Below are 25,914 nucleotides of genomic sequence, written 5' to 3'. Positions count from 1 at the left end.
CACCAAATAGCAAAATTGCATTACATAAAACATATCTTGAAGTATTTTTAAAATTTTCACCTTTTACAAATTTATACATGTTTATAATGTACGGATTACTCTCCCACATACCTAACCCTTATTGGTATACCAGACTCACTCAGAAAAGCAAGTAGAGGACCAAGAGTTAGTACTATGGCCCAGAGATTAAAGAACAAACCTTGAAGTCTGACCGTCAAGCCTTCAGCCTGGGCTGTATCACAAGTTTGTAATGGAGATGATTTAATTATTTACTCGGTATCTTAGCTTTCAAGTGTGTGGGATAGGAAGTATAATAATTTCTCAGATTTACTTACAAAATCCATGTGGCTTTAAAAATAATCAGCATGGGTAAACATGTAGCAAATTAGGTTGGTAATGGTAAAGGTATATACTATTTCTAAATAATAAAGAATGTGGTGTGACTATACAAAGAATCCATTATTATTTGTGTGATTTCCTTTAAAATAGACAAAATTTGAGGTTTTTCTATAAGGAGAATGAGTAAGATTCATAACACTCATCTATCATGCTTCACTCGCTGAGTCTCTGAGTTCAATGCCCTACATTACAAATAAACATGAAACAGAAAACCAGTAATAGTAAAGAACTGACTAGGGAAGAGCAACAGCACCAGTGGGAAAAGAAAGGATGAGTAAGTATCAGTAATAAAGACATAAGATCAGTAAATGTTACCAATGTAATTTATGCTCATGTCTGAAAACGTCATGATGATGTTCAGTTAATATAACTCAAGCTTATTTTAAAAAACAAAACAGAAAATAGCCATAGACTTGTGATTCATTATTTCCTCAATCATGAATTCCATGATGCCTCAATATACATTCAGAATATTATCACACTTATTTGTTGAACTAAAGTTTTCTACATGAAGTAATTTTACATCTATAATGAAATGAAAACACAATTATTTTCTTTATGCTCCCTGAGTATCTTGGAAAATATCTGAGACCAAAATCATGTTTATAAAAGGCAATTTGGCTTATAGTAAATCAATTCCTATCAAACTTAGTTATATCTTAAATTAAATCTCATTTAGATAAAAAGGGAACAAAGACTGTATCCAAAAAAATAAGATCATCAGCACTTGATTCCAATCACTATTGATCAAAATTTGCCTATAAACATATGATAATTTTCTTTAGGATACTCTCTGTATACACAGAGTACCTTAGTTGCTCTTAGTAATATCTATATCAAAATAGATATGAAATTTGACACAAATATAAATCTCAGGTCAAGAAATACTAATATAACTATCTTTACATTACCAAGTACATTAAATTTTGATTTTTATACAAAACTATTTTTAAGAATTAAGAGCTCTCATCTTTCTAGAGCTGTGTATAATAGAATAGGCTCCTGTATCATTGTATATAGTACTTTTCACTCAATGGTGTACAAACTTAGTTGCTTTACTTGGTACTACAATGTGATAATAAAATATATGTTCCTCACCCTGCCCCAGGTCATTTGTTAAATGTTTCATCCAGTCCTGTTACTAGCAAAATTAGGAGACTGGTCTTGCTGGTAAAAGCATGACAAAGATGATCTGCTTTGTTAGGCTATACCTTTTTTCTGGTCTTCTCCCTTTTTCTCTTACTCTCTATCTGCAATGGATGTGAACAGTCCCTGCCACTACCCAGCCATTCTGATATTGTACCTCACAAAGGGTCCAAAAATCAACGGAGTCAAGAACTATAGAGCAAAATGGACCCTTCAAATCCTTCACTTCATATAACTTCTCCTTTTAATTAATTATGACAGTACGTTGTCAGATATATTGCTATAATATTTAATCCAACTGACACATGTGCAGCAAGCATGAGCAAAGAATCTCTAAGCTAGATGGTGCCATCCAGGTTGTGGTGAAGTTATGGATGAGGCCTTTGACTTCTTAAGCTCATATTTCTAGTATAAACTTAGAGGAAACTAGTAAATGATCCAACAACATGACAGCTTGTGAATGCTTCTATTAAGGAAATTAGCTGTTGCCTGATGTGGAAAGTCAATGAGATATTTGAACAGTTTCTGGGACTGCATTAAAGAGTCAAATTTTCAAGAAATAAAATAGGGATTTATGAAGTGTAGAGGAACTTTAATCCAGTAACAATGCTGCACTGGCAAGTGATGACATCCTAAGACCTAGGTTTGTGTAATCCAGCTGGAATAGAAACATCCCCTCAGTACACACCTTTAATCTCTCTATCTGGAAGACACACCTTTAAGCCATCTGCCTAGAATACAGACATGCCTTTAGTGCATACCTTTAATCCAAAACAATGATGCCTAACTGAATCAGAAAAAGTAAAAACTCAGAGAAAATTTGAGAGAAAGAGTCAGAGATAGTATATGCCCAGAGAGAGAGAGAGAGAGAGAGAGAGAGAGAGAGAGAGAAAGAGAGAAAGAGAGAGAGAGAGACAGAAACAGAGACAGAGACACAGAGACACAGAGACAGAAAAAGAGAGAGAGAGACAGAGACACAGAGACAGAAAAAGAGAGAGAGGCAGAGAGAGAGGGGGGCAGAGAGACTCTGGCTGCCTATGAGCAACACAGAGAGAGAATTAGACAGACAGTGATGGAGAGTACAGTACAGCAATACAGTACAGTTCATGGAGACAATACAAGAGAGTTCAGGAGTGCAGCACAGTTGGGTACAGTTTGGTACAGTTCAGCTAAGTGCCAATGAGTTTGTGTAGTTCAGTTAGTGGAGTTCAGGGGCAATTTTTTCCCAAGCAGACTAATTATATAAGAAGCAAGAGAAGCCAGTTTGAATTAGTCAGCTTGGAGAGGAGTTTTGAGCTAGAACAGCTGAGCTGAACCAACCATTCAGGCTTCAGAAAGTATTAGAAACAGAGTGAGATTTCTCAGGAGGTTGAAAACATCCTAGGCCTGAGTTATCAGACAGAGGCTGGAAGCTGAAGCCCTTAAAGTGCATGCTTACAGAAGATTAGATCCTGTGATGGCTAGGAGTCTGAAAGCCTAGGCCTAGAAATAGATTGAAATGCTCTATGCTCAGCCTAGGCCATAAAGCTTGGGTACGGCTCTTATCTCATTCCTTCGTCTGAGAAAGTAAAAACAATATTTACAAAAAAAGGCTAAGAGAAAGCTTTTTAGGCATAGTAGCAGATACAAATGTCTGAGTGGAGAGATCCAAGATGGCGGCGAGCAGTGTGGACCGTGTTTGAAAGCTCCAGCGAACAATTCAGGGAATTGCACAGATTTCTGAGCCAGGAACACCAAGGTCCCCATACCACGGCAGCAGAAGTGCTCCACGGTTCGGAGGGACCAGGGTGCAAAGGACCTGCCTGCCCCTGCACATGGGAGGAGCGAGGACTTTCTTGGATCAGAGCAGCGGCGGTGAGGACAGCAGTGCCATCAGCGGCTCCGGCAGCACCAGCGGCTCCAGCGGCGGTGGCTGAGGTTTGCAGCTCAGAGCCTTCCAGTGGAGGTGAATAGTGTGGTGGACGGTGGGAGTTGCTGCGGGAGAGGGGACTCTGGACAGGATTTGGGTCACGTGGTGCCTTGAGACCCAGACTGGACTCAGCGGACGGTTCGGCCCGGAGTCCTGGGTTTGCTCAGTGAGCGGTGCTGTGGAGAGGCTGGCTCGGCTCGGCAGGCTATTCTGCCCGAGGCGCAGCTCCCCTGCTGTGACGCAGGCTAGGCGGAGTGCGGGCTTCTACCCTGGGCGCCAGCTCAGCGCAGACGCAGTTTTCCTGCTGTGACTCCAGCAGGACGGAGCGCTCAGTTATACTCCGGGTGCTCGCCCAGTGCAGACGCAGTTTTCCTGCTGTGACTCGAGCGGGGCAGAGCGCTCAGTTATACTCCGGGTGCTCGCCCAGCGCAGACGCAGTTTTCCTGCTGTGACGCGAGCGGGGCGGAGCGCTCAGTTATACTCCGGGTGCTCGCCCAGCGCAGACGCAGTTTTCCTGCTGTGACTCGAGCGGGGCGGAGCGCTCAGTTATACTCCGGGTGCTCGCCCAGCGCAGACGCAGTTTTCCTGCTGTGACTCGAGTGGGGCGGAGCGCTCAGTTATAATCCGGGTGCTCGCCCAGCGCAGATGCAGTTTTCCTGCTGTGACGCGAGCGGGGCAGAGCGCTCAGTTATACTCCGGGTGCTTGCCCAGCGCAGACGCAGTTTTCCTGCTGTGACGCGAGCAGCGCGTAGCGCTCAGTTATACTCTGGGTGCTTGCCCAGAGCAGCCTTGGTTTTCCTGCTGTGACGAAAGTTGGGCGGAGCGCTCGCTTCTACCCTGGTGCTTCCTCAGTGCGGTCTCAGTTTCCCTGCTGTGACGCAAGCCTGGCGAAGCGCTCACTTCTACCCTAGGTGCTTGCTCAGCGCTGCCGCAATTTTCCTGCTGTGACGCGGGCTGGGCGGGGCGCTCAGTTATACCCTGGTGCTTGCTCAGTGCAGCCTTGGTTTTCCTGCGGTGACACAAGCTGGGCAGAGCGCTCACTTCCACCAGGTGCTTGCTCAGTGCAGTCGCAGTTCTCCTGCTGTGGCAGACGGTTCAGGCCCTGAGAAACTAGCTGGGCTTGGGCCCAGTATCCCTGGCTGGACTTGGCAGGGGGCCCAAAGGTTGTGGATACCTTGGCCTGACCCAACGATCATTCAGAGACCCAGAACGATTGCAGGACCCACAGCAAAGGGGAGCTGAGGATCACAGGTGGTGAGAGCCCAAAACTACAGGGATAACCTCCTGCCATCCACAACAGTGAAGTATCAGGGCTTCCAGCCTACGTAAATCGTGAGAAAACAAGTGAATCTATCATCAGACTCCCTCCACTCAACTCTGGAAGTTACCCAACAAAACAGAGACGGCAAGATGCCTAAGGGACAGCGTAAAAGCATTTGCAAAAACCCCCAAAACAACATGACGTCTCCAGTTCCCAGCTATCCCAAAGAAAACAACCCGGAGAACTCACATACAACGGAAGCACAAGAAAATGACCTCAGATCCTTGGTAATGAGGATGTTAACGGAGGAAACAAACAAAATTCGAAATCAGATGCAGGAAGAAGCAGCGAAGCAGGTGCGAGACAAAAAAGAAGCACATAGAGTGGAAATGGAAAATTTTCAGGAAAATATAAACAACCAGATGAAAGAAATTAAAAAATCTGTTCAAGATATGAAAATGAAAATGGATTCAGAGATAAACACACAGACAGAAGAAAAACTAGAACGTGAGACCTCAGAGAAGAAGGCGAATGACACAGTGCTGAGCTTTTCTAACAGAATCCAAGAGATGGAAGAACAAATCTCAAGTCTAGAAGATACAATAACAGATCTTGAAGCAACCAATAAAGAAAATGCCAAATCTGGAAAATCCCTGACACAAAACATCCAAGAAATTAAGGACACCATGAAAAGAAGAAATCTGAGGATAATAGGCATTGAAGAAAGAGAAGATATCAGACTCCAAGGCCCAGAAACTCTTCTCAGCAAAATCATAGAAGAAAATTTCCCCAATCTAAAAAAAGAGATGCCCATAAAAATACAAGAGGCATATAGAACACCAAATAGAATTGACCAGAAAAGAAAAACTGCCCGTCACATAATAATCAAAACACAAAACATACAGAACAAAGAAAAAATATTAAAAGCTGCAAGGGAAAAGGGCCAAATAACATTTAATGGCAAGCCTATCAGAATTACACCCGACTTCTCAGCAGAGACCATCAAAGCCAGAAGGGCCTGGACAGAGATCCTGCAAACCCTAAGAGACCACAGATGCCAGGCCAGACTATTTTACCCAGCAAAACTATCAATAAACATTGATGGAGAAAACAAAATATTCCATGACAAAACTAAATTCAAGCATTACCTATCTACAAATCCAGCTTTACAGAAGGTACTAGAAGGAAAACTCCATCCCAAAGGGTCAAGCTACAATCAAAACTACTCAGGAAATAGATAACTATACCATGGCAAAAACACAACCGCACAAACGCTCAACTGGAACCAACATCAAAATTAAGACTCTTAATAGTAACTGGTCGTTAATATCTCTCAACATCAATGGTCTCAATTCTCCAATAAAAAGACACAGACTAACTAAATGGGTGCATAAACAGGATCCAACATTCTTCTGCATTCAAGAAACACATCTCACCCATAATGATAGGCATTACCTCAGGATAAAAGGTTGGAAAAAAATATTCCAAGCAAATGGACACAAGAAGCAAGCAGGCGTAGCCATTTTAATATCAAACAAAATAGATTTTCAACCAAGATTAATCAAAAGGGATGAGGATGGACACTTCTTACTCATCAAAGGTAAAGTCAACCAAGATGACATCACAATTCTGAACATCTATGCTCCCAATACAAGGGCACCCACATTTGTAAAAGATCTGCTAAAAAGGCTTAAACCACACATCGATCCCCACACAATAATAGTGGGAGACTTCAACACCCCACTCTCACTGAAGGACAAGTCATCGAAACAGAAACTAAGCCGAGAAATAACATCATTAACCAATGCCATGGGTCAAATGGATCTAACAGATATCTATAGAACCTTTCACCCAAACAAGAAAGAATATACCTTCTTCTCTGCACCCCATGGAACCTTCTCCAAAATTGATCACATTGTAGTTCACAAAGAAAGCCTCAACAGATACAAGAGGATTGAAATAATACCATGTTTAAAGTTTTAGAGAGATCGGGAATACAAGACACTTTCCTCAACATAATAAAGGCTATATATAGGAAGCCAATAGCCAAAATCAAAGTAAATGGTGAGATACTTAAGGAAATTCCTCTAAAATCAGGAACAAGGCAAGGCTGCCCACTCTCTCCATATCTTTTCAATATAGTACTCGAAGTTCTAGCCAGAGCAATAAGACAACATAAGGAGATCAAGGGTATTCAAATGGGAAAGGAGGAAGTCAAATTATCCTTATTTGCAGATGATATGATAGTCTACATAAGCGACCCTCAAAATTCCACCAGAGAACTCCTACAGCTGATAAACAACTTCAGCAAATTGGCTGAATACAAAATTAACTCAAAAAAGTCTGTAGCCTTCCTATACACAAATGATAAGCTTGCAGAGGAAGAAATTAGGAAAACTACACCCTTCACACTAGCCACAAGCAATATAAAGTACTTAGGAGTTACTCTTACTAAGCAAGTGAAGGACCTGTTTGAAAAAAATTTCAAAACCCTAAAGAAAGAGATTGAAGATGACATGAGAAGATGGAAGGATCTACCTTGCTCATGGATAGGGAAAATTAACATAATAAAAATGGCCATCCTACCAAAAGCAATCTACAGATTCAATGCAATCCCTATCAAAATACCTACACAATTTTTTAAAGACATTGAAAGTTCAATTCTGAACTTCATATGGAAAAACAAAAAACCCAGAATAGCTAAAACAATCTTGTACAATAAAAGGTGCTCTGGAGGAGTCTCCATACCTGATCTCAAACTGTACTATAAAGCAATAGTAATTAAAACAGCATGGTACTGGCACAGCAACAGGCCGGTTGATCAGTGGAATCGAATCGAAGACCCAGATATGAATCCACACACATATGGGCATTTGATTTTTGACAAAGAAGCTAAATCCATTCGATGGAAAAGGGATAGCATCTTCAACAAATGGTGCTGGTCTAACTGGATGTCTATGTGTAAAAAAATGCAACTGGACCCATATTTGTCACCTTGTACAAAACTCAAATCCAAGTGGATTAAAGACCTCAACATAAAAACAGAGACACTAAATCACTTAGAAGAAAAAGTGGGGAAGAGCCTGGAACATATTGGCACAGGAGACAACTTCCTGAACAGAACACCAACAGCCCAGGCATTAATGTCAACAATTAATAAATGGGACCACATGAGGCTGAGAAGCTTCTGTAAGGCAGGTGACACGGTAAAGAGAACAAAGCGACAGCCTACAGACTGGGAAAAGATCTTCACCAACCCCACATCTGACAAAGGTCTAATATCCAAAATATATAAAGAACTCAAGAAATTAAATACCACCAAACCAAATAACCCAATCGAGAAATGGGGCATGGAACTAAACAGAGAATTCTCAACAGAGGAATATCAAATGGCTGAGAAACACTTAAAGAAATGCTCAACCTCCTTAATCATCAGGGAAATGCAAATCAAAACAACGCTGAGATTCCATCTTACACCCATCAGGATGGCTAAGATCAAAAATTCAAGCGACACCACATGCTGGCGAGGATGTGGGGAGAGAGGAACACTCCTTCATTGCTGATGGGAATGCAAACTAGTACAACCACTTTGGAAATCTATCTGGTGCTATCTCAGAAAAATGGGAATAGGGCTTCCTCAAGACCCAGCTATTCCACTCCTTGGAATATACCCAGAAGATGCTCCAGCACACAGCAAGAAAATTTGCTCCACCATGTTCATAGCAGCCTTATTCATAATAGCCAGAACATGGAAACAGCCTAAGTGTCCCTCAATAGAAGAATGGATAAAGAAACTGTGGTACATATACACTATGGAATACTATTCAGCTATTAAAAACAAGGAATTCCCGAAATTTGTGGATAAATGGATTGAGCTAGAAATGATCATAATGAGTGAGTTAACCCAGAAGCAGAAAGACTCAAATGGTATATACTCACTTATATCTGCATATTAGCCCAAGGGGCATGTCCCACGAAAGCCTTCACTTACCAGGAAACTGAGACAGAGGAGAGGACATTCTAGTGGGACTCTAGATGAGAGAATCATGGGAGAAAGGCAAAGTAGAAGGACCCAGAGGGTCCTAGAAGCCTACAAGTAGAACATTATGATAGGAAGATTTGGGCCCAGGGGTCCCGCTCAAACTAAGGCACCAGCCAAGGACAATACAGGTGGTAAACCTTAAGCCCCTACCCAGATCTAGCCAATGGACAGAACACTCTCCACAGTAGAGTGGAGAGTGGGATATGACTTTCTCACATACTCTGGTGCCTCACCTTTGACCATGTCCCCTGGACGGGGAGACCTGGTGGCAATCAAAGGAAGGACAGCAAGTTACCAAGAAGAGACTTGATACCCTATGATCATATAGAGGGGGAGGTAACCCCCCTCAGGAACAGTCATAGGGGAGGGGAATAAGGGGAAATTGGGAGGGAGGGAAGAATGGGAGGATACAAGGGATGGAATAACCATTGAGATGTAACAAGAATAAATTAATAAAGGAGAAAAAAATGTAAAAAAAAAAAAAAAGAAAGTACTTCAAACAAAATTCAATGAAAGCTCAATTTGAACAACAACAACAAAAAAAAACAAAAAAAACAAATGTCTGAGTGAAAAAAAGATGAGGGGTGTATAGGAAAATGACAAGCCATCGTTGCCCACAAACCAAGAAATGGCCAAAAATTGAAGCTGGGAGCAAAGACATTTGAGTCCTGCCTACTCCTGTCATCTAGTAAGTAATCTTATTTTTATTACCATAGCAACTAACCGATTTAGTGTCTCTGGTTTTATGTTGAGGTCTTTAACTCACTTGAACTTGAGTTTTGTGCATGGTGACAAATATGGGTCCAATTGCATTCTTCTACATGTGGACATCCAGTTAGACCAGCACCATTTGTTGAAGATGCTATTCTTTTTCCATTGAATAGATTTGGCTTCTTTGTCAAAAATCAAGTGACCATATGTGTGTGGATTCATTTCTTGGTCTTCGATTTTATTCCATTGATCAACCAGCCTACTGCTGTGCCAGTACCATGCTGTTTTAATTACTGTTGCTCTATAGTACAGCTTGAGATCAAGTATGGAGATTCCTCTGGATGATCTTTTATTGTATAGGATTATTTTTGCTATTCTGGGTATTTTGTTTTTCCACATGAAGCTGAGAATTGATCTTTCAATGTCTTTAAAAATTGTGTATGTATTTTGATAAGGATTGCATTGAATCTGTAAATTGCTTTTAGTAAGATGGCCATTTGTTACTATGTTAATTCTCCCAATCCATGAACAAGGTAGATCCCTCCATCTTCTGATGTCATCTTCAATCTCTTTCTTCAGAGATTTAAAGTTCTTTTTCAAACAAGTCCTTCACTTTCTTAGTTAGAGTTACCCTAGATATTTTATATTGCTTGTGGCTAGCATGAAGGGTGTAGTTTTCCTAATTTCTTCTGCTGCATGTTTGTCATTTGTATATAGGAAGGCTACTTACTTTTTTGAGTTAACTTTACATCCAGTCAATTTGCTGAAGGTGTTTATCAGCTGTAGGAGTCCCCTGTGGAATTTTGGGGGTCACTTATGTACACTATCATACTATCTGCAAATAGGAATAATTTGACTTCCTCCTTTCCCATTTGGATCCTCCTGATCTCCTTTTGATATTTTATTGCTCTGGCTAGAACTTCAAGAACTATATTGAAGAGATATGGAGAAAGTGGGCAGCTTTGTCTGGTCCCCAATTTTAGAGGAATTTCCTTGAGTTTCTCTCCATTTAATTTGATGTTAGCTATTGGCTTGCTATATATAGCCTTCATTATGTTTAGGTCTGTGCCTTGAATTCTCCATCTCTCCAAAACTTTAAACACGAATGAGTATTGGATTTTGTCAAATGCTTTTTCTGCATCTAAGGAGATGATCATGTGGTGGTTTTCTGTCAGTTTGTTTATATAGTGGGTTTCATTGATGGATTTCCATATATTAAACCATCTCTGCATGCCTGGAATGAAGCCTACCTGGTCATGGTGAATGATATCCTTGATGTGTTCAAACTATTGCACTAACCAAGGATAATACAAGTAGTAAACATCGAACCCCTACTCTGATCTACCCACTAGACAGGACATTCTCTACAGTTATGTGAAGAGCGGGGACTCTGACATGAGCTATGGTGTTCCATATTTGACCCCTCCCCATGGTGAGGAGACCTGATGGCACTCAAAGAAGAATAATCAGGCTACCAAGATGAGACTTGATAGCCTATGACCATATAGTGGAGGAGGAGGTCTCCCTCAGTCTTAGACCTAGGGGAAGGGAATAGGGTGAAAGCAGAAGGGAGGGAGGAATGGGAGGATACAAGTGGTGGGAGAACAGTTGAGTTATAATCTGAATAAATTAATAAAATTAATATTTAAAAAACAAATAAAACAACAAAAAAGAAAATATACACATTTATGATAATGCAAACATTTTTTAATGTGGATGCTCATTTTTACAAAAAAAAAAAAACCAGAGCAACTGACAGCTTCTGAGGTATATAGATAATGAAATAATGGTGGCATAAATTAACAAAAATGATAGTACTAAATTAAGTATGAGACTAGATTTCTTAGTTAACATGTAACATTTTTAAAATAATTCTCAAATGTAAAGATAATACAAGAGAAAGTAGAAACAATTCAAAGAGGCTAGATATGTAGGATTGAAATCAGGGACTTGGTGAAATACTATTTCATAGAGAGACAAGAGCAAGCATTCATTTGCCACAGACAAAGCACAGGTGACATACCAAAGAATCATTTGCACACAAGACTAACTTGTTGAACTAACAAAGTCATTAAATTACTCCAAAGAGTCATTTGCATCCAAGTCTAACTTGGTGAACTAACAAAGTCATTAACTTACTTACAAGGCCTAAGGGAGGGATACGTTGAAGGGGAATTAGTGACTCAGATATGAGCAAGACCATTACCCCAACCTGAATGCCAATGACAGAAGCTCATCATCTTTGTCCCCTATGCAGTTTGTAGGCAGTTTTGCCCCAATGAGTCCACTCTCCTGAGAAGTTCTGTACCATTTATAAAGCTACAAAGGAGAAATAGATACCCAAGAGCAGGCACAAGAATCCGAGAACCACTCACTCGTTCACACATTCAGGAGTTCCATAAAAATACTGAAGTGAAAGCACTAATATAAAAGCAGAAGACCAGGCACAGACCTGTGCAGAGCCAGTGCTTGACGCTTCCAACACAGTGAGTTTATTTTTTCAACATGTGGCATTAGGTAACTTTTTTACTTTAACCACATTCTAAATTTTGAAAAATTTATTATAATTTATTCACATCACATCTTGATTGTTATCCCCTTGCTCCTCTCTTCCTATTCCCACCCTCCCTCCTTAATCCACCCTATTCCCCTCCCCTAGGCCTATGAGGGGGGCTCCTCCCCCACCTTTTGGCCTCAGCCTATCAGGTCTCATTAGGATAGCATGCAGCCCCTTCCTCTGTGTGCCCACAAGGCATTCTTGCCAAGGGGCAATGATCAAATCACTGGCATCAGAGTATATGTCAGAAGCAGTCACTGCTCTCTGCCACTCCACATGAAGAATGGCCCATCAGCTACACCAAAACAGAGCTCTAGGTTCTCTGCTTGCAAAGTCCTTGGGTGGTGCTTCAGTTATGCAGTCCTTGCTCCTCCAACTTGAGATACATCGGCCCTGATGGTCTTCCTGTGGAGCTCCTGACCTCTCTGAACCTTATATCTCCCAGCTTTTCCATACACCTCTCAGTGGTTCACCCAGAGTCCAGCTGTATGTCCCAGTGTATGTCCAGATCCGCCACTGGGTAGAGTCTCTCATAGGATATCTATGTTGGGCTAAAATCTACTTATAAGTGAGTATATACCATGTTTGTCTTTCTGGGGCTGAGTTATCTCACTCAGAATTATCATTTCTAGTTCCATCCATTTGCCTACAAATCTTAAGATGTCCTTGTTTTTAATAGCTGAATAGTATTCCACTGTGTAAGTGTACCATAGTTTCTTTATCTATTCTTCAGTTGAGAGACGTAGAGTTTGTTTCCAGATTCTTGGTGTTATGAATAAAGCTGGTATGAACATAGGTGAGCAAATGTCCTGTCCTTGTTGTATGGTGGAGCAACTTTTGGGTATATGCCGAGAGGAATAATAAAGGTGGCTCTTGAGATATCACTATTTCCAATTTTATAAGGAACGTGCCAGATTGATTTCCAAAGTGGTTGTAAAAGTTGGCACCACATTTTAAAATTGCAATTAGTATTACATTGCTGTTTTAGTTTCTGTAACCTTGGTTAGTACTAAAAAGTAATGGGTTGCTACTCACATATAGTGGATAGAAAGAACTTGTGTAATGTATGAGAAAGAAAGAAAGAACTGAGCTCATATGTCAGCATCTGCACTGATAAGTTGAGAGACTCTGACCTTAGAAAACACTTTAGAATTTCTCAAGTATTATGAGGTATACATGAATTACTGGGTTTATGCCATCTTCTTTTAGAACAGTGTAATTTGTTAATCAAAGAGAATAATACATAAAGACATTAAAAGTAACCTACTTCACTCTTCTCATATAATTTTTATAGAAACATGAATTTTGTTTGTTAGTTTCTCAAAGAGCTGTTTCTTTATTGGTGTTTTTCTTTTCCTTTTTTAAATTAAATTTACTTTTTAAAACTTACTGACTTTACATCCTGATTGTAGGCCCCTTTCTTGTCCTCTCCTTGCCCCACTCTCTCTCTACCTTCCCTGTATTCCCCTCCCCTATTCCTCAGAAAGAGGGAGCCCTCCTCCCCCACCAAAGACTCCATCCTATCAGGTCTCATCAGGACTATCTGTGTCTTCTTCCTTTATGGCCTGTCAAAGCTGCCTTGGCAGGAAGAAGTGAACAAAGAGCAGGCAACAGAGTCCATGGCAGTTTTCCTGCAAGGCCATCCCACCAAGGAGAAGTTATCACATCCATGGCATCAGAGTTAATGTCAGAGAGTCCCCCCTCCCTACATGTAGATAATGATCTGTCCATAGGCTACACCTAAACAAGATGTCTATGTTATCTGCGTGCATTGGCCTTGGTTGGTGCAGCAGATTGTACAGGATACCCTGAGTCCAGATCCATGAGCCTTGATGCTTTTCTTGTTTTTGATAGCTTAGTAGTATTCCATTGTGTAAGTGTACCACAGTTTTTTTTTTTTTATCAATTCTTCAGTTGAGAGACATCTAGGTTGTTTCTAGATGATGAGTATTATGAATAAATCTGCTATAAACATAGCTGAGCAAATGTTCTTGTTGTATACCCAAGAGTGGTATAGCTGGGTCTTGAGATAAAGCTATTCCCCATTTTCTAAAAGGCAGCATATTGACTTTCAAAGTAGTCATAAAAGTTTTCACTCCCACCAGCAATGGAGGAATGTTTCATTTTCTCCACATCATGTCAGTATGTGCTATCACTTGAGTGTTTGATCTAAGCCATTCTGACTGGTATAAGATGGACTCTCTCATCTTTTCATTCTTTTATTTTGCATTAGTGTTTTTCTTGCTCAAAAACTACTTTACAAATTTCAGTCACCACAAATAACACAATAGATAGCTTTCTGTCTTACTATATTTTCTATTTTTCAACATAGTAAAGATTGTTTTTGAAATCAATACAAATATTAATACTTAGTTGATCTTCAGTGCGCCTGATGATTATGAAAATCAACTGAACAAAATTTTTACATGTTTTTCCTTTTTTTATTAATTTATTCTTGTTACATCTCAATGGTTATCCCATCCCTTGTATCCTCTCATTCTTCCCTCCCTCCCATTTTCCCCTTACTCCCCTCCCCTATGACTGTGACTGAGGGGGACCTCCTCCCCCTTTATATGTCCTGCTCAAACTATGGCACCAGCCAAGGGCAATACAGGCCATAAACTTCAAACCCCTACCCAGGCCTAGCCAATGGACAGGACATTCTCCACAGTTGAATGGAAAGTGGGATATGACTTTCACATGTACCCTGGTGCCTCAGATTTGACCACGTCCCCTGCAGGGGGAGACTTGGTAGCACTCAGAGGAAGAGTAGCAGGCTACCAAGGATTTTTACATTTTTATTCACTGAATTTTCAAGATAACAATATAAGATAGCTAGCACAAACCTTAGCTTCAGAAGCCATCTAAGAAATGCAAATTTTTACATATAAAAATCACTCCCAATTTTGAGCTAATCACTTTTGCTCACTCTTAACTTCTCAAAGCTGCTTCAAATAAGTTTTATGAAGAACTATGTAGCTGACATCTACACTATTTTAATGCAAATTTAACAAAAATATAAAGCCAAAGCAAAAAGTCTTAACAAAAATTATTACACAGGTACTAACAATGTTAAATAGAAACATTTGTTAAAATAAATTTTTTGTCATTCATTCAATGGAGTCTAGGATTTGGGGGCATTTTCTGCTTCTACAAACTCCACCTATATTACAGTACTATTTGGTAATTGAGGTTTCCATTACATCTCAGAGTAGAGTTGTAGGTTCCATTTGAGCCTGGATAAAGTCTCTTCTTCCATGGCTGACCTTGCTTTTGTAAACTGTTCTGTGTAGCTTAAAATGCCTGTGGGTCTTGAGAGTTTGAAGAAATGCTTTGTAGTTTTCTGTGTCCTTTATGTGTTGTTCTCTCAGAGGGGAAAACAATTCACTCTTCAAACTATGATCTTAATGGTCAAATCAAGGATTCTTACATTTGAAATACACTGACCTGCATTAGCTCTAAATGCCAAGGTCTTTTTTTTTGCAAATAGTTATCTAACTTAAATTTATCCTTCCTACAACCTCCTCTCAGGTGATTGTTTGTTTTTAATCTCTGTGATCAGCAGCCCTCTCTGCTGTACACCTGAGAGAGTGGTTTGCAGTTATTACTTCCACTGAGATCTGACACTGTATATTGTCTAAATAGGACAGACGGAGCTTGTCTAACAGTTTGTTTTATCAGCCTTAGCCTTGGCTAGCAACTCATAGATATCAGAGTAAGAAGTCTGATGCCTGATCTGTTATTTATGAAAGAGGACTAATATTAAATTACAAAATACCATTGATACAATCATAGGACAAAAATCAATAGCATAAGATTTAGTAATAAGGAATTGTCCCTGAAAAAATAGGACCATGAATGGATCATGCACACTGTTCATTTATAAGCACCTTGGAAGCAAAAAGAGAACTCTGGTCTCAACAACACACCACTGAGTGGGTTCTATGAGCATGTCGTTTTCTGTGTCTCTTTTATGAAAAAGCAAGTCAGACTTGAGAATGATTACTTCACTGTAGATGAGACAACTTTCAGTAAGTGAATACACTGGCTCTTAAGTATTAAATTTCATGGGCTGAACAGATGACTATTTACAACGGTCATAAAGTTCTATAGAGATGTTTTATTGCATCTAATTTTCTACTCCTAATTTTTCATAGGTGATGTGTTTTCATCTTGAGTGTAAAAATTAAAAGGCAAGAGAACTTTTCAAAAAAAGTTACAAGGAATTCTGTGTAAAGCAATGGACACTGGTATAAAAAGGGCATAAAAGCTTATCAGTGAGCTCTGAAGGCTTCTATGGTTAGGTATTACAGCCCCAGGTATATGAGAAAACATTCTGCAAATCACATACCCTCACTCCATTTATTATGTTTGGCTTTCCATGTTCTTCATTTATAAACATCGTGTGGTATTAATTTGCTACAGCAGTCATTTTGACACTTAATTAAAGTCCTCTACTAAGTAGTACTGATACATTTTAAGAAACATATTCCTTCTCCCTAAAGAGAAATAAATCCCTCTAGGGCAAATTTTCCACCTTATTCTGTGCCCTCCTGTTAAAAACGATCAGAGAAATGACACAATGAAAATCACTCAAGAAAAACTTATATGTCCAGTAAAAATGGAATGAATTCCTGTAAGAATTATCAAGTATAGAAATTTAAAAAACAAATGTATTAAAATACTTCAGTTATACATATAAAATGAACAATCAAGATATAGAAATGCTTACACTGTTGCATATTTCTTTCATTTTTTCCTGTTATATAGAATAATTTTTATCCAGTAACATGACTACTCTGGCTGTAATACACACACACCCTTAGTGTGTGTATTAAGGAATACAGACAGGCCTTTAGTATATACCTTATTTCCAAACAGTGCCCTCTAATTGAGGGACAAAGTGACTATCAGGGAAAGATTGGACAGAATGAATCAGAGATAGGATGTTCCCAACTCTCAGAAAGAATTAGACATCACAGTACAGTAGAGGAGAGTACAGTACAGGAATACAGCAGAATTGGTGCAGACAGTACAGTAGAGTTCTGGAATACAGCGCAGCACAGTGCAGTTTGGTGAACTTCAGTTGAGTGCAGTTGAGTTTGTGCAATTCAGTTTGTGGGGTTCAGAGGAAATTTTTCCAAGCACACTAATTCAGAGAGGAGTGCAGAGAAGCTAGGCTGAATCAATCAGCTTGGAGAGGAGTTTGGAGCCAGAGCAAGTGAGTTGAATTAGCCAACCAAAGTTCAGAAAGAAAGGATGAGCTTATTCAGCAGTAAATCTTAGAGACTGAAAGCATTCTAGGCCTAGATTAGCCAATAGAAGCTAGAAGCTAAAGACTTCAAGATCTGGGCTTACAGAAGATAAGATGGTTCAGAGGCTGGAAGCCTCTAGGCTTAGGCATAAGAATAATTAGATTAAAAACACTCTAGGCTCAGCATAAGCCATGTGTTTGTAAAGCTTGAGTATGGCTCTCATCTCATCCCCTCGTATGAGGAAATGTAAACAACACTTACACTGTAACACTCTATATTGAAAAGTGTATACCAAAAGTATTCAGAGGGGAAAATTATGGCTTACATGTATACCTGGACAGCATTAACTGTACTCTGCTATCTAAAAACTTTAAAGACTCAGTAGTGATGGGAATCTGTTGATAGAGTCCCATGGGAATATGGACTAGGAAATTTGGGGTAGATGTGATCACAATATAATATTATATATATATATATATACATATATATATATATATACAATGTTCTAATAATAATAATAAATAAAATTATTTTAAATGTTTCTAATATTTTATTTATTTACAAGTTGTTAGATAAAAATTTTATAAAAATGAAAATATTAAGCTAAAATATTTACTGATTAGCATTAGTCCTGATAAATATTGTGAAGTGTAAAATTTACCTTTGAAGGTGGTTTTTAAAAAGAATGATGAATTTGAAATAAAAAGCAAGAATGATAAAAAATAGAAAAATAATTTTATATGCAAAGCATAAAAGTTGCAGTAATAAATTTTTTTCTAGCAAAACTTTTCTAGCAAAAAGTAAAACCTATTGGTATTGCCATATGAATAGGACTTAATGACTATATAAAACAATCAACTTGCAGGACCTTTTTCTATCTTTCTGTACTAAAGTACATAGGAAATAGAAAAGGCATTAATGATTGTTAGAAATAAACAATTTTAAACATAAGACACAAATTGAACCCCAAAAGACATACAGAATTTAAATAAATATAGAAGCAGATATGAGTTAAAGAATAAGATGTTTAGCATCTGAAGTTTTTGTGTTCATATTCACAATATAAAGAAAGCCAACCAAAACACCATATAAAATCTGTGTTCACTTGAACACCAGTAAGTTCATATCTGCCATCAAACTGAAAAACAGTGTTACATACACAGTTCATTTTATTATCATAATATTTGGGGAATTACTGGGTAATTCATTATCATATCAAGCAAAAATAATCAAATATTCTATATCTTACAGAGAATAGTTTATTATATAATATATCTAGAATATATTGAGTTTAAATGGTAATAATTTGAAGAAATATAAATAAAAGTGATAAAGTGGCTTATCAGTATACTAATGTATTCTAAAGAATATTTCATATTAACATTGGTTTCTGCTATGTAAGAACAATTTTTAGAAATATTTATATAGCTCAGAAGTACCTAAGAACATTCCATTGGATTTCATTTCTAAATGAACACAATTAAGTTCATGTGAACTTCAGTGAACATATACACAAAATAAAAAATTGATTGCCATAATCTCCTATGGTACATCTGGTGCCTTTATATAGCTAATAGAACCGATTTACTAGGAGTGATATGTCAAAGCCTTAAAAGAAAATGGCTCCTGCCAGATGCCAACAGTAATCACTTTCTGCTGGTTCTAATATCCATTTCTGTCTAGATGGCCTCAATCTATTCTGACAGTCACAACATAGGAAGCAATGTCAGTAGACATTAGTAATGAATGGAAAGTGTAAATAAAAATACGGCCATGGAATAGGTCAAATTGTAAACTCTAAACTCAGGTTTCAAATGGTAGCAATTACTTCTATTGCATTTAAATTTCACCCAAGCTGTTTAATCTGTCCATAGTAAGGATGATTTTTTAAGAACATTCTTAATCCCCAAGATAAACCTAGAGCTTTAGGTTTTTAAAACTGATTAATACACCTTGTCCCAACCTATTATCACTACTTTGTAATTATAAGAATTATTGCAGTCTATACTTATAGGGCCTGAGCTGAGAAGTTTTAATTATATAGTGATAAAACACACATTCTGCTAACACCATGAAACTTAATATACAAATATACCTACAAAAATGAGAAACACAATACTCCTTATGCAGAAAAAGTCAATACAGAACAATTCAGGTGGTGTACAACTATAGTGGAGATGCCCCAGAGAGACCTTAATTTCCTAATGCTCAATTGTCTTACAAAGCTATTATTTGCTTTCATTTATGTTTTGCTAACCTATGTTTAAAGATTCTTGAAATATTTTCTTCACCAATGAGTATTGTTTCTCAAAATTAAAAGAAAAAATAAACCACAGATCTGTGAGATATATCTGTATTTGAACATATTGTCTTAATCATAATGTCTGTGCTTTCCTCTCAACACTCTCATTTTTTTCCTTGACAATGATCCTGATAATATCATTATAGTACAAATTTCCAAGTGTAATATTTGAAGGAATTCATGAAGCAAACTATAATTAAATCCCAAAGGAGAAAAACCTTTTACATTTATGACAAAGGCTCTTTTATCCTTTTCATAACTTATTCAGGCCTCAGTCCCCAATCATATCAGTGCGTGCTGAAACATTAACTCATGGGAAAAGAAGTATTCAGCCTTATGTTGTTCAACAGCTCACTCACGCTTATCATTCATAAGCACCAACTGGTCTACCTTAATATACTTCAATAAAATGAAGACATCATCTACACTTCACTGGGTTAATTCCTACTCTCTTTAGGTTCAAATGCAACAATGGTAGGATCTGTTGAATTGATGAAATGCTATTTTACTAACAGCAGAAGTCTCAAATTGAACATAGTTTTGCCTTAAACCTTATAGATGGTAGTAAAAGATTATGTCACGTAGGAGCAATTGAAATGCTAGGTGATTCTCAAAATGACTTATTTATAGAACAATGACTCATTCTTTGAATTTATAAATGTAGAAGCAGAGTACTTTGATGTCTCATATTTCTGTCTGTCTCCATCTTTTGATTATAGCAATTCATTTCATAATACTTTCCTAATGGTTACAAGATTATTAGAAATGTGTGTGTGTGTGTGTGTGTGTGTGTGTGTGTGTGTGTGTGTGTGTGTGTGTTAACCTGGATCTGCCATGATAATTCAATAAGTTTACTTTAAAAGTGGTATATTTTGCTTTTCTATTTTATGATAAAACATTCTTGCCTAAAGCAATTTGCAAATGATAGGATTTATTTCATCTTATAATTATGGGATATTCAATCCATTATTTATGGTACTCAGAGAAGAAAATCTAGCATAAACCATAGAAGTACATGGTAGTTTTCTTACATAGCCCAGGAGTACTTGCCAGGGATGGCAGTATTCATAGTGGCCTGAACTCTGTCAAATCAATTGTCAATCAAGACAGTTACTCATCGGTGTGGCTAGAAGTCAATTCTATTGAAGCAATTCTTTAAGTGAAGTTCCCTCACGCCAGAGGACTGTAGGTTATATTGTTGACAATAAGAACTAATCAGAGTAATGGAACAGCAAGGGTTAAATTGGATTGGAGAAATGTATAATAGAAGGGAAAATGTGGTGAGAGATAATTTAAGGAACTATTGAAAACATCTTCTGTAACTATACTACTGCTGAAACTCCTGTGTGTGTGTGTGTGTGTGTGTGTGTGTGTGTGTGTGTGTGTATTTCTTATATAAACACAAAAAAGAACAAAAATTGAACTACCATGCACCAGAGCAATAACGCCTGGACTTGACACCAGAGGCTAACAGATAAAATCTCAGCAACAAGAATAGGTTGTTTCTGGAGTGGTTGGTCAATGAATTGTAGACCCCCACACAGTAAAGAGTGTTGCCAGTTCACTTAGCTGTCCTCCAGAGTTGTGTTAAAACTGTCTTGTTAAAAATAACACATATTCAAGTAATAGAATATAGAGAAACCAAGCCTGTGATGACCTTGACATTTCACCCTGAGTGAGCAGCTTCCATGATACAGAAGTTTCCATGTAAGCTAACAAATAAGAAAAGCAATCAGAAACCTTACACTGATACTAACCCTGTGAAGTGTAGTAATGATTGCCCTGGTAACACATCCATGTTTGTGCAACAAAGGCTTGAATTTCATCAGAGGAACCCACTGTTTTCTTGGTGAACTTCCGTCGTATTCCACATGATAAACCCCATACCTGAAACCATTGTTAAGCCAAGAATCTATGATTCAGGAAGTCATAGCACTTAGAAAAGAATCTACAACTGTTGTGGACATAGTACTAAGTGAGCTTCCAATAAGTTATCTCTATAGTTATAGATTAGTGTATCAATCTGTAATAGAAGCTTCTATTTACATGAAATAGTGACTAACTCAGAGAGCCACAGTTGGCCAGGGCACAGAAAACAAGAGACTGCAGAATGCTCAGCTTAAAGGGCAGTTATTTATACATACATGAAACACACACACACACACACACACACACACACACACACACACATATATATATATATATATATATATATATATATATATATATAAACATCCTCCTCTAAAGGCTCAGAAACTCATACTAAATATAAGCATTGCAAGGGAAGCTGGGCATAAAATCCAATCACTAGCTGTAGAGCAACTAGCATTTGTTAACTGCTGAGAGAGATGGAGACAGAGCTCTCCAAGAGTGTAGCAACTAGTGAGTCAAGCGTGCTATAGAGGAAAACTACACTTATGATAATATATGGACAGCACAAATTGGCCTTGATATGGAAAAACTACTCCACCTTGAGTGGATGAGAAAATCTGTGGATCTGAAAGTGTATGGTTTGCAGGGATTAGGATCAAAACACCTAGTATGAAATTATCAATGATGTAAAGTTTAAAAAATGCATCAAAAATAAGCATATTGATAATTTTACTGTTTCAAATGGGTAAAAAATGAATTAATTAATTTTAAAGTTAAATATTGTAATGTGCTGCTAAGGTCCTTTAGGGAAAAAAGGTTATGGGTATGACAAAATTTGGCGGCTTAGAAAAGTCACCTTTCAATAGAGGTTCTTGTTTTCATATCATTAATTTTTCTTCAGTTCATGCTATACTCAGTTGTTTATACTCCTTCGCTTTAAATAGGAAACTTTGAACCACAGCATTCCACCTAAGAGGCTTAGTTTTCAATGCATTCTCTGGTTGCACAGAACATGAGAAGCGTTTGCAGTCAGACAAGCCTGACCAGTCACTGTTTTACACTTACCTAGGTTACTTAACAAAAAATCTTAAATAAATCATCAACCTATTAAAATGTCAGTTTCTTCACCTGGAAGAGTGTGCACTAATTGCTACCCGAGACAGTGTTAAGTGTTTACTAAATGAGAGAACATAGAGTTCTTAATGTTGTGCATAAATGGATTCATGAACACAAGAATGTACGTATAAACACTCTTGTATATACAGATATTCAAAGCTTGGGCATTATTTGGAAAAAATAATTCTTCCACCTAAAAATAAAAGTTAATACAAGTTTTCCTCAGTTAAGAATTAAATATATGAGGCGGTGGCACCGGGCGGGACAGAGCTCAGGTCTGGTTTATCAGCAGAGTACTGAGGTGGCCAAATGGAGCTACAACGTTGGTGGATGCTAAGATCCCGGGGGCGGGGCAGGGGGGGTGGCGAGCATGAACTCGGCCAAGGCCTTGTCTCCTTCCGAGGCGAGTAGGGCCTCCTTGCGAGGAGCCTCTGCGGCTGGCCCACCATATTGGACACTGCTGAGGAGCAGCCCATGGAAACCAAGGGAGCCACCGAGAATGGACACGAGGCCACCCCTCGAAGGCGAGGCCCCCCTCCTGGTCGAGCCCAGCGCTGGGGCAGCGACCCCTGCAATCCCAGCCGTTTCCGGGGGCGGGACCACTGCACCCCTATGCTGGAACCAGAATGGCGCCTAAGGCGACCAGATCAATGCCCGCAAGAACTGAGGAGGACGCGGGAAAAATGTTCGTTGGTGGTCTGAGCTGGGATACCAGCAAAAAGAGATTTAAAAGATTATTTTACTAAGTCTGGAGAAGTCGTTGACTGTATAATAAAAATGGATCTGAACACTGGACGATCAAAAGGGTTTGGGTTTAGTCTCTTCAAGGATTCTTCCAGGGTGGAGGAGGTCTTATGGCAGAAGGAGCGCAGGCTGGATGGTCATGTCATCGACCCTAAAAAGGCTAAGGCTATGAAAAAGGATCCTGTGAAGAAAATCTTTGTGGGAGGTCTGAATCCTGAAGCCACGGAGGAGAAGATTGGAGAGTACTTTGGCCAATTTGGGGAGATTGAGGCTATTGAGTTTCCAATAGAACCCAAATTGAACAAAAGACGGGGTTTTGTTTTTGTTACATTTAAAGAGGAAGACCCTGGAGAAAAAATTTAATACTGTTAGTGGAAGCAAGTGTGAAATCAAGGTTGCCCAGCCCAAAGAAGTATATCAGCAACAGCAGTATGGCTCTGGGGGCAGATGAAACCATAATCAAGGGAACCAAGGCAGTGGTGGAGGTCAGGGTAGTACTAATTACCGGGAAGAGCCAGCGACGCGGTGGCCATCAGAGTAACTGCAAGCCATACTGAGGCAGCAGGAGATGGCTGACTGACCGCACAGCTTTGTTTGGACTCGGAGTGAACACAATTATGTACCAAATTTAAGTTGGCAAACTTTTATGGCCTGTCCCATGTGCATCTTATTTAAAATTTACCCCTGAAATCACTCTTCTGTGTACTATTCCAGAGCTCTTAGTTGTTGTAGGCAGCGTGTGGCATCTCAGCGGCCAGAGCGGTACTTAGGGGGCTGATTTTATTAACAGGTTACGCTGTTCTAGATTGGAGGTTCGGCTTCCTGCTGCCGCTCTGCAGGCTGGACCTGTGGACCTTGGTTGTAAAGAGTAAACTGTATCTTAGGAAACCAGTGTCACCCTTTTCACCTTTTAATTTTATATTATTTGTGTCATAGATTTGCAGTAATGGAAGTGTTGATTTTACTGTACTTTTTGGTACACCTTGGGAATCTAAAGTATTGTAAGGTATTTTACATGTGTCCTGATTTTGCTACGACCTGGATATTAAAGCTATCCAAGCTTTTGAAATAAAAATTAAACCCTCCCAAAAAAGAATTGAATATATTCTATAAATTGGTTGACATATTAATTTATTCATGCGTCTATAATACATTATGACAAAAAGAATGTTTATTTACTATCTTAGATGATTGCATTAATTTTAAGGCAAGAATTCTAATTGCAATCAAATTGAGTGAATGGAAAAACACTTTTCCTTTTTATAGGATGACAGATAGTCTGTTCCTTCAAATTTGTCACTTTGAAACTTTTTGAACACTTACACACTTAAACTGTATCTGTGCATGTGTAGGGATACCCATGTGCAACAATGTATGTGTGGAGGTCAGAGAAAAATATCTGGTACTGGATTTTTAAAATTCCAACATGTGGGTTTCTGAGGTGAAACAAAAATCTCATCAGTCTTGGAAACAGGCACCTTTAACTGGTGAGCCAACTTATTAGTCCTTTAGCCACATTTTGACACCATCCAAGTCTTGTTTCCTGGGTTACCTCATCTGCTTTTTTTTTTTTTTTTTAGAACATTGTACTCTTTAAAAACATGTTTTCATTGTCAGTGTCCTCATAATATCAGGGAACTTTCTTGGGAAAGTTCTATTTTTAATGACACTTCATTATTGGTCCCATCCAAGTAATATATAATGATTAGGTTCATCTTGAGTTTTGTTAACTCCAAAAACAACTGCAACATTGTCCTTTCCTGGTAAGGTCACATTTTGACAATATACACATGTTCTAGGTATAAAGATACGTTCATTTCAGGAAAGGAGTATTACTCTGTCTATATAGCTCTCAATAGGTTGTTCAATTGGACTTCAGCGTGAAAGTTTATGTGAATATAGTAAGAAATATGCCAGCTCATACATTTATATCACAATGTTTCTCAACTTTAAAGATACAGAAAATGAACGCACGGTCAAAATAATAACTGTTTCCAGCTTTTATCTTGAATGTCTACTACAACACTAACATGGACTCTAAACCCTGGGGCTGAGTAGCAGGGTTAGGATGGCAAGCATGCAGTAACTCTATGGAGAGTTGTAAGAAATCATTTATGGTGATTTTTACCAAGTTCTTACTACTAGTCTTCTCTATTGTGATGCTTGGCCTACCACCTTCTACTTATTTACAGAAACTTTCCTTACCAGTCCCTCCAGCTTAAGCCCAGAACCAAACTTCACGGCGCACCCCCACTGCCTCTCTACTGAGAGTTCACTCTGAGTGGTCGCTGTGAGAAGCAAAGAGAAAGTTCCGGATTTAAAAGCTTCCTTCCTTGCATGCTTTGTCTTGTCTTTGCTTCGGGAAACACAATAATTTCCCAAGGGAATGTTATATGTGGGTTCCTAAGCATATGGAGAAAGGAAAAGAAAGAAACCCAGAAAGGTATAGACTGGCGATAACAATGAGCTAATTAGCACACTGTACCTGTTTAATGTCACAGACACTACAAATTAGAAAATAACACCTAGGTTTCACTGTTAGGGTCACTAAAGTAGGAAGACCTTAAGACTCGATCCCTCCTTATTCTTTCTCATCTCTT

The 25,914-nt window shown here is 38.7% G+C and overlaps 1 pseudogene across 1 annotated transcript in view; it reads left to right on the top strand.

The window, feature by feature from the left end:
* LOC311584178 (heterogeneous nuclear ribonucleoprotein A/B-like) overlaps positions 1–24,394 on the top strand; it is a 91,652-nt pseudogene extending 67,258 nt beyond the window's left edge. Inside the window, exon 5 of the transcript in view lies at positions 22,982–24,394. The product of the transcript in view is annotated as a heterogeneous nuclear ribonucleoprotein A/B-like (transcript). The remainder of the gene's footprint in view (positions 1–22,981) is intronic.
* The last annotated feature ends 1,520 nt before the right edge of the window (positions 24,395–25,914 follow it).

The sequence above is a fragment of the Acomys minous genome, assembly GCF_964271855.1.
Source record: "Acomys minous genome assembly, chromosome: 15".
NCBI classification, from domain to species: Eukaryota; Metazoa; Chordata; class Mammalia; order Rodentia; family Muridae; genus Acomys; species Acomys minous.
Note: the sequence above shows the minus strand (reverse complement) of the source record. Positions and strands in the feature narration are given on the sequence as shown.